Below are 4117 nucleotides of genomic sequence, written 5' to 3' on the forward strand. Positions count from 1 at the left end.
ATATATATGTAGAAGAAAACAAGCTTCAATAAGCTGAGTAAGAATAGTGTTTTTGTTAATATGTAGGGATGTATGTGACAATCCTCGATCACTGCCACAGGTGAGTTGATGCATTTCTTTAGATTCCAGTGATCAAAAGTCACACCATGGACATATATTCATTAAAAGGTGTAAGATATTTTAGTGTAAATTGTTTTGTACATTCTGAGCAACTTTCATTAAAAAAATTAACTCTAAAGTGTATTTTTAAGGCTTGCAAGCAGTATAATCTGACTGCGTCACTGCCAAAATTTGCCTATTTTTTATTCCAGTAAAACTGCATAAACGTTATTTCTCAACCAGTTTTAACATTTTGTATTTTTTGATTTTAGATGCATCCAATAAAATGAGTTTTTAATACCTAATAGGAACTTTTTTGATTTTTGTCTCAAACCCACAATAAGTAACAAATAAATGTTAAAAAAAAACAAATTAATAAAGTAGACTTGTGTATATCAGAAAATTATTCTTTGACTCTGGTGTTACTGATTTTATTAAACCTTCTGTCACACAATTTTGGTTTAGACAACTGAAAAGTTTGTCCAACACTAAAGATGTTTACATTGAACATGGAGTAAAATTAATCAGCTGAGAGCCTCTTTAGGACATAATGATCAGATCGATTATATAGCCTATGAAAAAAAGTTGTGAAAATTTTCTTTACAAATTGGCATAAGAAATCAAAAACATATAACAACATAAATAAAATCAGTATCTGCTCCAGAATTTGGTTTTGGTGGACCACCTTTGAATTTTCACTGACCCCACGTGGCCCATTAAAAATTTCTGGATTGTTTCAAAACAAAAAGCTAATTATACATCAAAACACACAATCTGAATGAAATTGCAAGTTTTCCTCATGCACATTATTGTGATGAAGCAAGTGAGAAAACCTATCAAACATTAAAGGTCCTCACTCACTGCAAATCCAGCTTTAAAAAATGTTACAGTATTATAATTATAAACAGTAAACAAATAACAAATAAAAGTTACAGAAGTTTGACAGAGTTTCCTCCAGTAGTTTTCAAGATATATTGTTACACATTTCTTAAATGCGGGTATGCACTCAATGTAATCAAAGCCAAATTTTTCAAAAACACACATGGAAGCTTGAGTCATGACTTACCTGGCTGTAGTCTGAACAGGTGAACAAATGTAGAATTTAATGTTTGACCTATTTTCACTTCTCTTCAGTTGGTAAACAAACAGGTTGATGGTCTTATCATCCTGTTTCTGTCTCTTAAGTCAACGAGTGAGAGACACAGGTTTTGGTTAACATGGTGACCCTCATTAGCCACCTCATGCAGAATTAACATTTTTGATCAGTAACATTTGGCACCATCAAAGTGTCACACAAAAACATCATTTTTGCCTTTTATTTTTCTCCTGTTTTCAAGTTGATGTGGATTTGATTTGATCCAACTTTGCTGCACGCTGAGCTGTCTGTGTTTAATGTTGCAGAGCGGCCTGGTAAACGCAGAGCGCCGCTGCTCTCGCTCTCGGAGATGTTTACAATGCTGTCTGTGTGTTGCCATCTCACGCAGCGGGCGACCGGCCCCTCTGGTGAAATGACAGCCGAAATGACCGGCTTTAGTTTGTGAATCAAAGAGCTGCTGAACTGCTGGGCAGATCTGCTGCAGACGACAGGCCGAGTCCAGCGTGTCGAGGAGAGATTGATGCTGAAGTTTCATCAGATGGCCATCTAAAGCTAACCAGAACGCCACCCGATCGCTCAATTGCAGCCAGGCCCTGCAGGACGTGGTGTTACACACATCTGTATGAGAGCTGCGAGGCCAATCAATAAAGAGACAGAGCGATGGCACTTTCATTACTGGCTCTGCTTCCTGTTGCTCAGGGCCGTTCATAGCAACTTCACACAGTGGGGGCTTAGCCCACCTCCCACTCCCAATGTGTTTCTGTGTTTACTTGTACAAAAAAGCAACACAAAATCAGGTCTGTCACTGTTAACAATACGGAAGCGATTAAGTAACAAAATTTTAATTAGGGTTTTGTTACTTAATCGCTTCCATATAACAACAGCTGTAAAAAATTTATTTGTGTTATTAGTCTGATAAATGTAGCGTTGTAACGTAACTAAGTACAAATATTGTGGTACTGTACTTAAGTAGATTTTTGGGTATCTGTACTTTGCTTGATTATTTTTTTCAGCATACTTTTACTTGTACTTCTTACATTTTCAGAAAATTATCTGTCCTTTCTACTTCTTACATTTTTTAAAAAGGCAAGAAGTAGAAAGTCATTACTTTTATAAAATGTTTGCTTGTTTTTATTCCATCTTGTTATTGTAAAAAATAAATACTATCCATATAAATTGTGCCTCCTAGATAGAGTGAATTTAATTGTGGTTGAATGAGAAGTGTATAAAACTCTGATACCGTATCGTACACAAACAAATCATGTCACACTCCAGCAGGACTTAATCATTAAAAAAAGACTGTTCTTAAGAAGTTTTTGTTTTTCATGAACAGATACTGTAGATTTTCATTTTGGGGAAAAGGTTTGTGCAGCCTTGATATATGTATATAAACTAAAACAACTAGACTAGTGCATCCTAAATTTAACTAATTAATTATTTTAATACAATATAGTATTTTTTGTGAGGTCATCTCCTAATAAATGTCATTATAGAAAATCTAACGGCTCATTTTAAATCAATACTTTTACTTTTAATACTTAAGTACAAAAAATATCAGATACTTTAGGACTTTTACTCGAGTAATATTCCTAAAGGAGACTTTAACTTTTACCAAAGTAATTTTATACTTTTACCTTTGTATGAGTTTGTGCTATTTTATTCAACTCTGGATAAACGTACTATAACAAATATTTCCTATTAAATTTCATTTATACTCGATATAGATTTTAGGACAATGTGACCCATCACATCGAAATTAGGATTAAGTCACAAATTACCGTAGTGCATAGAAATGCAGCAGCTATGATTTATTGAGGCAACAAAATTGGCGATAACTGAATTTTGTCAACATTTGATGAAAAACTGCCGTAGTGTCCTTTAACTGAAATGTGCTAAAACATTTATGAAGCACTTTTCTGAGCAACAAATAAACAAAAAATATATTTTTTGCCACTTTTCCTGAAAATTAAAGAAGTTTTTTCTATATTTTCAAATACAAAATGATAATTATTGATAATTATCGCATTCTGTTTTTATTTAAATTTTATACAACAACTTTTCTACTTCTTTGTGTTGAAATATTGAGCAAGTGAAACTTTTTTTCTCTGTGGGGATGTGCAAAATGCCTGCCAATCAGATTATTTTACAGATGGTGCAGATGCTGGTGCTTTTGTTTCTGAGGAAACACATTATTATAATTTTATTTCTTTTTTTTTTTTTTTGAAGATCTTAATGTTATTCAAAAAACAATCAGGGCCGTAGCCTCGCACGCTCAGGGCTAACCACCCTTCGCTGCAATTTGTGCTTATGTTATCAAAGTAACACGCAGCCACTCTTTAGAAAAGGTATTAAAAAAATCTGCTGCTCCCGTTGTCTCTCCTTTCATTTTTTTTTTCTTTTTGATTTATTTTTCAAAGCCTCGTGGAAACGTTGCATTCCTGGATTGGGTTTTGCTGCCATTAGGGACGATGAGTGCTTTGTCCATGAAACTAGAGGCTTTACCTTCATGTTGTTCCACCTGAAGGCTGCAGTTCAATGATTTGAAGGAGAAAAAAAAAAGAGAAAGAACTGAGTTTTAATGTGGTGAGAGAACAACAGCAAACCAGAGGCGGATGGGCAGCAAAACAAGAACAGTATGTGCAGATGAAGCATGGGAGGTTTTTCCTGTGAAAAGGGCCTGAGGAGGGCCATTACACGCTACCCAGGAGGACGAGCACAGCTAATGGCAGCCAATTGTACGGTGGCCCTGAGGTGTAAAACACCAGCTACTTTATACAAACAAGATATAACCAAATCTGAATCACAAAAGGGAGAGAAGGAGGGAGAACGTACTTGAACGATTTAGCAACATTTCACACCGGAAAAAGAGTACAAAATGACACACACACACACACACACACACACACACACACACACACACAC

This window comes from Austrofundulus limnaeus, unplaced genomic scaffold, assembly GCF_001266775.1.
Source record: "Austrofundulus limnaeus strain Quisiro unplaced genomic scaffold, Austrofundulus_limnaeus-1.0 Scaffold70, whole genome shotgun sequence".
In the NCBI taxonomy this organism is placed as follows: domain Eukaryota; kingdom Metazoa; phylum Chordata; class Actinopteri; order Cyprinodontiformes; family Rivulidae; genus Austrofundulus; species Austrofundulus limnaeus.